Source organism: Myotis myotis, unplaced genomic scaffold (assembly GCF_014108235.1).
Source record: "Myotis myotis isolate mMyoMyo1 unplaced genomic scaffold, mMyoMyo1.p scaffold_m19_p_3, whole genome shotgun sequence".
Classification (NCBI taxonomy): Eukaryota; Metazoa; Chordata; class Mammalia; order Chiroptera; family Vespertilionidae; genus Myotis; species Myotis myotis.
Genome location: NW_023416335.1, coordinates 113,336,909 through 113,348,665, shown reverse-complemented (window position 1 = coordinate 113,348,665; position 11,757 = coordinate 113,336,909). Strand labels below are relative to the sequence as shown.

At 45.6% G+C, this 11,757-nt stretch overlaps 1 non-coding gene across 1 annotated transcript; it reads right to left on the bottom strand.

Moving 5' to 3' along the window:
- Window positions 1-4,328: 4,328 nt before the first annotated feature.
- LOC118652188 lies at window positions 4,329-4,435 on the bottom strand. Its single transcript, XR_004966458.1, has one exon. It is a non-coding gene; the product is annotated as a U6 spliceosomal RNA (small nuclear RNA).
- Between the last annotated feature and the right edge of the window lie 7,322 nt (window positions 4,436-11,757).

Here is an 11,757-nt window from a genome sequence, read left to right as displayed (position 1 = left end):
ATTTTATAAGTCATACAAAAATGAAAACAACCCCAATGTCCATCAGGGGATGAGTGAGTAAAAAATGGTGGTGCAGCATATCCTGGAATACTGCTCAGCAATGAAAAGCAATGAACTATCGATCCATGAAACAGCAGTGAAATAGTTACACGTAGTGAAAGAAGCTGGAGAAAAGTACAGTTCAAACTACATTTCTTTTATATGAAATACCTGAAAAAGAAAACTAACGTACAGTGACAGAAAGTAGATCAATGGTTGCCTGGGGAGCAGTGGGTGGGGGCGTGGTATGGGAATGAGAGGGTGTAAGGGCTGAGAAAAGTTTATCAGGTCACAGATATGTTAATTATCTTAATTATGGTTTCACAGCTCTATCCATGTATCAAAACTTACCCAGTTGTACACTATCAATATATACAGTTTATTGTAGGTCAACAGAGCTATTAAAGAATCTGTTCTTATTTCAACATTATCTTTTGCTGCTTTTCCACTTTAAAAATATTCAGTTTCCCAAATAATCAAAGATATAAAATTTAAAACAAAAACAATATAACCATCTCAACGCATATGGAAAAAGTTTACAAATATGAAATGTGGACTCAAAGAAATAGACTCCCCCTGGAGCCCTTATAAAGGAAAACTTTTCCTTTACTCAGTACTCACTGAATACTTCACTCTGCTCACTCAACACAGGGATCCTCCCACTCCAAGCAATTATGTGACACCAGCTGCACGTACTTGTTTATCTCAAGTCTGACACTATCTGCCTGGAGAGACCACAGGTGAAGGGCTCAGTCCCATAAGACTGGCTTCCTTCCCCCACTTCAGACACCAATCTCAAGAGCAGGTTGTCATCTGGGCATTTGGCTGATTGGCTATAAACTGGAGGTTCCTGTGGCCCCTTCCTTGGTACAATTAGTTTGTTGGAACATTTCACAGAATTTAGGGAAACGGCTTACTTACTAAATGACTGGTTTATTATAAAAGAATTTAACTCAGGAACAGTCAGATAGGAGAGATGCACAGGGCAAGGTGTGGGGAAATGGTGAGGAGCTTCCATGCCCTCGTTCTGGTTGAGCCACTCAGCTGAGCAATGCGTCTTTCTTCCAGGAGCATCCAAACAGTGAGTATCTCCTTGTCCACCAGCATCATAAAAGCCTCTGCTTCTCTGCCCCTTTAATTTCTGTGCTCTCTTTTCTACTTCTGTTGTCTCCACTGATTTCCAACGTTAGTCTTTCTATGAAGTGTTTGTTGTAGACATTATTTGTAGAGCCCTCTGGAGGGAAAATGCTATTGAACTTTAATTAATGGGAAGGATAGCAAGTAAATAAAATGAGATTCTGCAGAGAATTCAGTGCACGGGAATTATAGCTACATTCATTTCAACTTGAATTTGATGGATCGGGCAAAGGAGAGGGATGAATAATGGCAGAAAAGCAAACCTGCGAGACCCCTCCTTTCCCAGCACTCGCAGGGTGAGCCTTTGCCAATGAAGAGCCAGGTTTTCCTCTCTGGGTTGGAACAATTGAATCAGCTTCTTGCTTTGTTATCCTCCCATCTAGATGTGGCCAGAGGCCCAAGGTATGAATGCATTTGTGTGTCCATTTGTGTGTATGTGTGAGGTGTTTATTACCAGGACCAAGCACATAGGACAGCCTGTCTGCTCTCTGCCTGGGAGAGGTAGAGTGGGACTGGGGACCAGCCAGGAGACGAAACATGAGCCCATCTGGGAAGGAAGAAAGAACATTAGTATTAACAATGACATCGGAGTTCAGGCAGGAAGTAAAAGCTACAACTATTACAAAGGACAACTGATAATTATGGAGGGAGAATCTCTATTAGAATGTTATTATCAGCAACAAGTCCAATGCAGAGCAGTAGTTTGACTGCTTAAAAACACAAAATAAAATAAACAAGATTTAAAAAAACTAGCAATTCTGGCCATACCAAATATTAGCAAGGATGTGGGTCAATGGTTATTTTGCTGTGGGAATGTAAACTGTTAAAACACTTGGGAGACAATTTTCATTAACCTGTAGTGTTGGACATTTGCCTTCCCTATATTTCAACAGCTCCACCCCAAGAATACATGCCAGAGAAACTTTTGCATGTGTGCCCAGCAGATAATGTGGTGTAATGTTCATAATAACACTGTTAGTAAGAGCAAAAGATTTCAACAAACAACCCAATATAATAAAAGCCTAATATGCTAAGTGTCCAGTTATCTGGTCATCCATTCAACCAATCAAAGTGTAATATGCTAATGATATGCTAAGGCTGCTCAACCGCTCACTATGACGTGCACTAACCACCAGAGGGCAGACAATTGACTGGTGGACCAATCCCTATGATGTGCCTTTACCACCAGGGGGAAGATGCTCTGACTGGTAGGTTAGCTTGCTGCTGGGGTCCAGCTGATCTGGACTGGGTGTGACAGGCCAGACACGCCCTGGAGCTCTCCCTCCCATGGTCTCTCCCTGACTGGCCAACCTCCTGCATCCCTCCCCAGCCCTGATCGTGCACCAGTGGGATCCCTCGACCTAGCCTGCACCCTCTCGCAATCCGGGACCCCTTGGGGGATGTCGGAGAGCTGGTTTCAGCCCAATCCCATAGGCCATGGCAAGGGACCCCACTGGTGCACGAATTCATGCACTAGGCCTCTAGTAAACTCATAAATTAATAAGTAAAATATGGAATATTATTTGGCAATAAAGTGAAGTACCAGTGCACACTAAAACATAGATAGACCTTAAAAATATTACATTAAATGAAAAAAGCAAGTCAAAAAAGGCCACATATTATGACTCCATGTATCAGAAATGCTCAGAATAGGCAAATCTATTGAGACATAAAGTAGATTTTTGGTTGCTAGGGTCTGAGAGATTGGAGAGACTGGTGTATAACAGCTAATAGATATACAAGGTTTCTTTCCTCTTAGGATGAAGTAAATGTTCTAAAATTGACCACAGTTATGGTTATACAAATCTGAAAAAAAAATCACAAAACATTAAATTTTATACTCTAAATAGGTGACTTGTACATAGGTATGTGAATTATACCCCAATAAAACGTTTTACGAAAAATCCCTCAAATGCCCACAAATAGGAGTCTAAACTTATACAGTACTATATTTCTATAACAGAATATTACATAACAATGAGAAATGAATGAGCCAGCTATCTACAGCAACTTAGGTGAATGTTGGTAACATGGGTATAACACTGGCTGATAACACTGAGCCAAAACAATAAGTTCCAGGAACTACATAGAGCATGGTACTCTTCTTATAAAGTCAAACTAAGCAATCTATTGTTAATATAGTACATGTGCTAAAAAAGGACAATAGAAAATAAAACAAGGGAATGGATAAATATGTTGAAAAAATGGGAGCTCTGGGGCAGGAAAACAGGAGCGGGGGACAGGGAAGGAACAATTATGATACTATGTCATGATGAATCAAATTCTGTGCCCCTGAAAACAACTATAATTATTATAGCATTATAATAAAGCTAGAACTGTGTTAATCACTATATGCTATCTTGTAGCGTTGGACATTTGCCTTCCCTATATTTCTCTATAATCTTTGTAAGACCCCCTATGAGATGGGACTATTACTATTCCCACTTCATAGATAAAGTGCAGATTTAGAGAGGCTATGAAGCTAGCAAGTGATGGAGCCTAGATCTGATTTCATGCCTGTCAGATCCCAGAGTCCTTGTGGTTACTTTGCCCTATATTGACCACCCACCACCCTTCCCCGTCTCCTCCAGTAGCCAGACTGTGATTGGTCCATCAGGCCCTAAGCAGGGGTCCCCAGTGAGATTTAGGTTAGCTGTGGGCATAGAAAGCTAAGGAATTTCCTGGTAGGGTATTAAAAAGAATGGCTACCATTTTAGGAAACAAAAATGACAATGAATCATTGGCTAATTTAGGGACATTCCTATAAAGTTCTGCTAGGACAGAGCAATATTCTGAGAAACAGGTGAATAGATTTAGTGATGGCCAAGCCTCTGCACACAGTGAGCAGGATGGGGCTGAGGGATGACGCCATGGGCCACCATGAAAAGAGCTTCCCAGGGGGCCTGCTGAAGGGTTGTAGTCCTGGGAACCACAAGCTGCTTTCTCCCTTTAGCCTTGTATCTTCAGTGAGCTTTAGCCTCCTTCTCAGCAACAGTTCAGGGCTTTGTCATAACAAAGTGCTCAGACCAGATTAGAATAGAGAAGAAGAGTTCAGTAGTCTTTCCAGGCACTGATCCTTCATCAGTTCTCTTTGGATAAGGTCAGTGTTTCGTGCCAGTTCTCAACCTACACACCTCTTTTTTTTTAAAAAAAAAAATATGGAACGCTTCACGAACTTGCGTGTCATCCTTGCGCAGGGGCCATGCTAATCTTCTCTGTATCATTCCAATTTTAGTATATGTGCGGCCGAAGCGAGCACTACACACCTCTTAATCCACTTTAATTTCTGTTTGGAGGACGCAGGAAGAGCTTGAGGACAACACATCAAGAAACCGGCATTAATAGGCCCCGAGGGCCCAGTCTATGGGGTGAGCTTTGCTATTTCACACTGTCTTGGAAACAGCCCACTTGGAGCAGAGGGAACACTCTGGGGGCAGAGAGATGCCAAATCCTCAAAGGCACTGAGACATCCGATTACAATCTCAGAAGGAAGAAGTTGACCCGGAGGCCAAGCCATATGCCATTAAGCATCAGCCAATCAGTTTCCAATATGAAATAGTCCTTGAGAGTGAAATTGTAGACCCAGCCCTTATCCTCAAGACACTTGGATTACAGCCGGTGAAATAACACACCATGAGGTGAGGTTCACTCCCACGTCACCCGGAAGGACAAGTTCAAGGACTCTGCCATCAGCCCTGAAAGCAGACACTCTGGCCTTCGGAGTCTAGGAAACACTTTCACGGAGTTCAAAGCAATATTTTCTCCCTTGATGTCATCTTTGCCCTGTTAGAGTTTTACTATTGTTTCTGCATTAGGCATCTGAGTTTCAAAAGATGCAGTTCAGGTGGAGCTTGGTGTATGTAGGCCTTCACAATTTAGAAAAAGGCTCTATTCAATGAGACATGCAGTTATTAACATCATGGAGGCCTCCTGGAAGGTAGCAGCAGTGCCAGTAGTCTTGTTAATTGGGTTATTTGTATGAGCAGACATGGGCGGATGCTGGATGAAGGCCCTGGGAGCAGCTCCGCTTGTCTGGAGGGTGATCTGAGTTTGGGCACTCTGAAGGCCAAGTCCTGACAACCAGCGCCAGATTGGGGGAGGGGGGGGGTGGCTCACATATGTGAAGGCTTTGAAAGAAGATTTGATCTTGGGGAGACAGATGCTGCTTGCCTTGCCTAATTATCCATTTTGGAAGAGAATGTAGCATCTTCAGTCCTGGAAAAGTTTCCATGTTGAGGGACTTCCCCTGTCATCCCCAGGACCTGCAGGTGCCACCAGAACCAGCAGCTGTGGCAGCACAGGCTCAGCAGCCTACCTGGCTTCATACAAAGAGCCTGACATACTCCTAAGCCATAAATCGATGTCCCAGTCACAAGTCTCGATGGTCACCTTTTACACTAAAAGAAGGACATGTGTGTATATATGCATTTTGTAAGCCCTCTTTTTAATTCAAAATATCAGCCTGTTGAGAACAACTTGCTTTGACAGTTCTGTCTGCTGCGTGAAGTGAGTTCATGGCGACTTCTCACATACCCCTCTCTGTTTCTTCATGGCTCTTCACTTCTTGGCTCACTGGAATCAATTGGCAAATGCATACTGAGTTCCCTTCGGAAACCCAGTGCCACATAAGGTGCTGCTGGGGAAGGGAAGGGAGTAAGAGTACACCCAGACCTGGGCTCAGTACCCTGTGTGTTTCACCTCAAGAGGCCTGAGATCTGGGGTATCTGAATAGGGGAGCAAACAGTCTTGGTTGCTTCCCTCCCAGAGTCTCACCAGGGTAGGCATTAAACTCACCTGTGGAGCTTTAAGAATTACAAATTTCTGATCCAGCAATCCTGTTCCTGGGTATTTACCCAAATAAGTTGAAAAGCTAGGACCACACAAAAACCTGGACATGGATGTTTATAGCAGCTTGTTTATAATTTATTCCTAATTGCCAAAACTTGCAGGCAACCAAAATGTTCTTCAGTAGATGAATGGATACATAGACTGTAATACATCCAGACAATGAAGTATTATCTATATAATAAAAGCCTAAGTGACTGTTACAGCAGAACAACCAGAACGACCGGTCACTATGATGTGCACTGACCACCAGGGGGCAGATACTCAATGCAGGAACTGCTCCCTGATGGTCAGTGCACTACCGCAGGAGGAGCACCACTCAGCCAGAAGCCAGGGTCACAGCTGGCGAGTGCAGTGGCGGTGGTGGGAGCCTCTCCTGCCTCCATGGCAGCGCTAAGGAGTAGTGAACCGAGTGGTAAGGAGCAGTGAGCAGGCAGGCGATAAGGAGCAAGGGGTCCTGGACTGCGAGAGAGATGTCCGACTGCCAGCTTAGTCCCAATCCCCATGGGAAGCGGGCCTAGGCCGGCAGGCAACATCCCCTGAGGGTTTCTAGACTGCGAGAGGGCACAGGCTTGGCTGAGGGACCCCCCTCCACCAGTGCACGCATTTCATGCACCAGGCCTCTAGTTTAGCAATAAAAAGAAATGAGATATCAAGCCACAAAAAGACCTGGTGGAAATTTACATGCATATTGCTAAGTGAAAAAAGCCCATCTGAAAATGTTATCTATCTATCTATCTATCTATCTATCTATCTATCTATCTATCTATCATCTATCTATCTATCTATCTATATAAAAGCCGAAGTGACTGTTATGACCGAACCACCGGAATAACCAGAATGACTGGTTGACCAGTCACTATGATGTGCACTGACCACCAGGGGGCAGGGGCTCAATGCAGGAGCTGCCCCCTGGTGGTCAGTGCATTCCCACAGCCAACCTCCTGCAGCCCCTCCTCTCCTCCCAGCAGGCCAACCTCCAACAGTCTCTCCCCACTGCTGGCTGGCCTACTGACAGGCCTCAAGTGCTGGCCAGGCCAAGGGACCCCACCTGTGCATGAATTCATGTGCCAGGCCTCTAGTATTTTATATAATTCCACCTATATGACATTTTGGAAAAGGCAAAACCATGGAGATATTGAAAAGACCAGTGGTTGCCAGGACTTGTGGGGGGCAGGAGTTGGGGGGAAGGATGAACAGGTGGAGCACAGAAGATGTTTAGGGCAGTGAAAATACTCTATTATACTATAATGATATGTGTCATGACACATTTTTCCAAGCCTATAGAATGAACAACACCAAGAATGAACTGAAATGTAAAGTATGAACATTGGGTGGTAATAATATGACAATGTAGGCTCATTAATTAGTACAGATAGACCACTCCAGTGGGGAATATTCACAAAGGGGGAGGCTGTGCATGTGATGGGGCAGAGGTATATGGGAAATCTCTATACTGTTTGCTCAATTTTGCTGTGAACCTAAAACTGACCTAAAAAAATTAAGTCTTAAAAAAAAATAGAAGATAATGTAGCATATACTCAATCATAACTAGAGGAAGGACAGAAGGAAGACAGTGAGCACGCACACCCAGCATTTCCTCTTGTTCTCTCTTAGTGATTGGCCTGTTGGTATTTCATTTCTTACGCATGTGGCTAATTGACTCTTTGAGTCTCTATCAAATTAATTTGGTCAAAATAATTTTATTCTGTTGTTAGCAATGAATAAAGAATTTAAAAGCAAACAAAAATCACATAGAAACTACAGATGTCTTTATCCTCAGACATGTTGACTTGCTAGAGCTGTAGTTTTTAAAAGTTCCTCAGGTGACTGTGACATTCATCCCTATTTACAAGCAATCAACTGGGTCTTTTCTAGGATATATAGGCTTAGCTGCTTCAACAAAAAGACCTAAAACCACAGAGGTTCAAAGCAATGGAATTTCATTTTTTCCCCATGTAACAGTACTAAGGGAAGGGGTGCAACTTAGGGCAGGTGGGTGAAAACTCCCTGGGGGGTCCTGGAAATGAGGATGTCTACATCCTGGTTCCATTGCCTGGAGAGAGGCTCTCGTCAGTGTGGCCAAAGCTGCGGCTCTTACTCTGCGCTACTCTCCAGCCTGTGGAAAGGGACTGAATGGAGACAGGTGGCCAAGACCCAAAAGAGGCACACCACCTTGTCACTCACAGAAATAAATCACACAGCCACACCTTGCTGTGAGGAGGCTAGAAAATGCAGTCTTTGGCTGGGGCCCATGAGCCAGCCCTGTCGGAGGTTAGGAAGGAGAGAATGGTCCCTGGGGACACCGTCACATCTGCTATCAGAGGACAGCTCAGGTTAGTGGTCCTCAAATTGGCTGCACTTTCGAGTCGTGTGGAGAACTTAGAACAAATGTTGAGGCCCAGCCCATCCTCCAGACCAGCTAACTCAGAATATTGGGGGGTTAGAGCCAAGTGTTAGTACTTTTAAAATCCTTTCTAAAATAGCACTTTTGAGAGTGGGAGGCAACAGAGAAACATCGTTCCCACTAGAGCACAAGGAAGTTTCTGGAGGTGACAGCTGTCTGGAGTGGCCTGCAAATGCAGGAATGCTGTGATGTCTACAACTCACCAAGCCTGAGCACAGCTCCAGCTCTAGCCACTCATCTCTGGTCTCAGTGGGTGGTGGTATATGTCCACAGGCCACAATGTGGAACCCCATGCAGACCAATTACCTGCTGGTGGCCTAAGGAGGCAGATACATGCTGCACACGCTTCTAGAAGAGGCAACATTGACAATTACCCCAAATAACAGGTGCTTGGGGATGAGCCTGCCTGGAGTGCTGCCTGACTCAGAGCCCAGCTCCCCTACCAGAGGTTTACCTCCCTGAGTAAAATGGGGACGATGGTAATAATAGCCAACATTTTTAAGGCACTTATTATATGCTAATCACTTTTCTAGGTGATTAATAAATATTAGCCAATTTGATCTTCACAGCAATCTTCTAAGGAGGCACTATTGTTATTCCTAAGCTGAAGAAACTGAGCCACAGAGAGGTTACATTCAAGAGCACACTGTTGATAAGTGGCCAAGGCAGGATTTGAACCCTGGTGGTCTGGCTTCCACATCCTTGCTCCCAGGCCCACTGATCCACTGTCCAGCGCAGCTCAGCTCACAGCCTTCTTGTAAGGGTTAAACAGGGCAATGTGTGCTCAGGAAAGTAGAGAGCTGCAGGCCCCTGGCAGGTGTTTCTAATAGGGGGCCACTATCATTAAAGTCAAAAGTTGAACCTTAGCTGTTGATGTCTAGCACATGGTAGTAGGCACTCAGTGAAAATAAATAAAATGCCAAATTATTTTCAGAATCCCTCTCTCCTCTGCCTCTGTCTATCTGTCTCTCCTCTCCTGTGCCCTTGGGTTTGGAGCCAAACATGTTTCCTTTGTGCTTCCGGTCTGAGGAGGCGGCAGCCAGCAGACACTGTGATCACCACAGTCTGAGCCCCAGGTGTTTGGCCCTGGAGCCGCTCAGGCTCTTAGTGACAGGTTCCCAGGGAAACTCTGCTCAGTGTGGCCGTGCCAACCCTTCCTGGGTTCTATGTTTGATAGAGTCCTTTTTTGTCGCTTCTGTCTGAAACTTCACAAAATTACTTCCTTAGAGTCACCCAAAATACTATTTCTTGTCCTAAAATAGCATGTTACACTCTCACTCACATTTTTTTTTCTTTTTCTTTTCCTGAGCTGTAAATGCCCAAGAAGTCACAGCCTCATAAATTGTGAGAGCATTCTTAGCTGTCACGGTGGCCTCATCCTCATTCGCGGAGAAGGCCCCGGAGCCAGAGGCAGAGGACCTTCCTCAGGGTCATGGCGAGGGGATGGGGGAGGGGAGGCAGCCCAGGACACAGTGACCTGACCACCGCTCAGCCTCCTCAATGACGACCACGCTGAAAGCCAACCTCAGGTCAGGCGGGAGGCCCAGCCCCTCTGCACAGCCATGGCCCTTCGTCCCCCACACTCTTTCCCTGCCCTGAGTGCAGCATGGCTCCTCCGAAGAGGGCACCAGGGAGACAGAGCGAGGGGAACCATTTTCCAATGACGGTGCTCCAGGAAGGCTCACTCAGCCGGTGCCTTTTTCTTGGTGTTTCAAACGTTTCCTCTAAGAGCCTCCCACTGAGCAGTGTGGAAAGAGACGTCTCCCACCCTGAATCACGAGGACTTGAAACTGCCACTTGCCTGCAGCCGGTTTATTGTTGAAGCTTCTCTGAGCCTCATCGTGCCCTTGGGGTCATCCCAGGCACCGAGGAGGCCAGGGGCCACCAGAGCTCAGGGACAGCGGTGTGGTCCTGCAGACTCGGGTTGTGAAGACCTGTCCCGCACCTTTGTCTCACTGATCTTCACTCCCAGTGCTACTTCTTGGTGAGTTCAAAAGAGTGAGGTAGATAGAGAACACAGGTGAGAACATGGGCAGACAGATAGTTCTGTCCAAACCAAAGTCAAGCCTGAATCTTCTAATCCACCAACCAGCCCTCTACGGCCCATTGGGTGGAGGGGTCCGACATCACAGCCAGCTGCTGTCAGGATGATGTGGGATGGGCAAGGGCTCTGGGAATCAACTCCAGCTCAAAGTCACAGAATTGAAATTTCCCATAGAGCCTTTTGTTAATTTTTCCACATGGACTGCTGTTCTCTCTCACTACACACACGACACATGCTTAGCTTCTGACAGAAAAGGAATATGTGGAAGTTAGAGTATAAGAAACAGCTTTCTGCTAGGGGAGAGAGCGTCTACGTCCTGGGGCTGTGTTCTCCTGAGTGAGCTCCTCTCAAGGCCCGGGGGGAACCAGCGCTGCTCCAGAGAGTGTGGCCCACCCGGTAGGCTCCAGAGAAATCTAAATTCCATGGAAGCAATGAACATCTCGACGTCCTCTACTCTTCTCTCCTGTTTTGACTGGAGGGTTTCAGAGCCACCCCTATCTGTGGAAGAATTCTTTAGTTCTTTGTTTCACCCACACTCCAAACACATCCGTTTAATCCACCCCAAGCAGTGATGATACACAGAACCCCTCGCTACAACCCACCCGCTAAGCAAATCTCATTTGACATTTTATCTTAAAGCACTCATCTAGTTCTTGTTTTATTGCACATTAGAATCCCCTGTGGAATTTAAAATAATCCTGGGTATTGGGACTCAAACATCAGCATTTTAAAAAAACTCTCCAAGTTTTAAAAAACATACAACCAAGTTGAGAACCAAGTACAATTCTAAAGTACAACCAAGTTGAGAACCAGCAATCTGAACCGATGCTTTCTCAGACTTTAATGTACACATGAGCCACCTGAGAACCCTGGTGAAATGGAAAGGATCAGGAGGGCTGGTGATGGGCTCCAGAGCCTGTGGTTCCGCCAAGCTCCCAGGAGACGCGCAGGGGCTGGTCTTCAGACGGCACTTGGGACAGATGGGGCCAAGGAGTATTTGCTGTCCCCTGATGCCAAGTGACATGGGGAGGGGGAGGAGGGAAAGTACTGAAGGCATCTTAGGCAAAAATGGGCAGGGGAAAGCAAGAAAGCTCTTTAACTATAGAACTACTCCCAGGTTGCTAAGAAATCATTTCTAAGCTTCCTACATAGTTGGGGCTGATGACCATGGTTTAGGGGAGGAACTGGACTTCTATAATCTAAAATGCTCCAGACAAAAGAGACTGGGTAGATCATGGGGTCCAGTGATTCCCAACCCCAGCTGACTATCAGAGTCCCCCTGGAG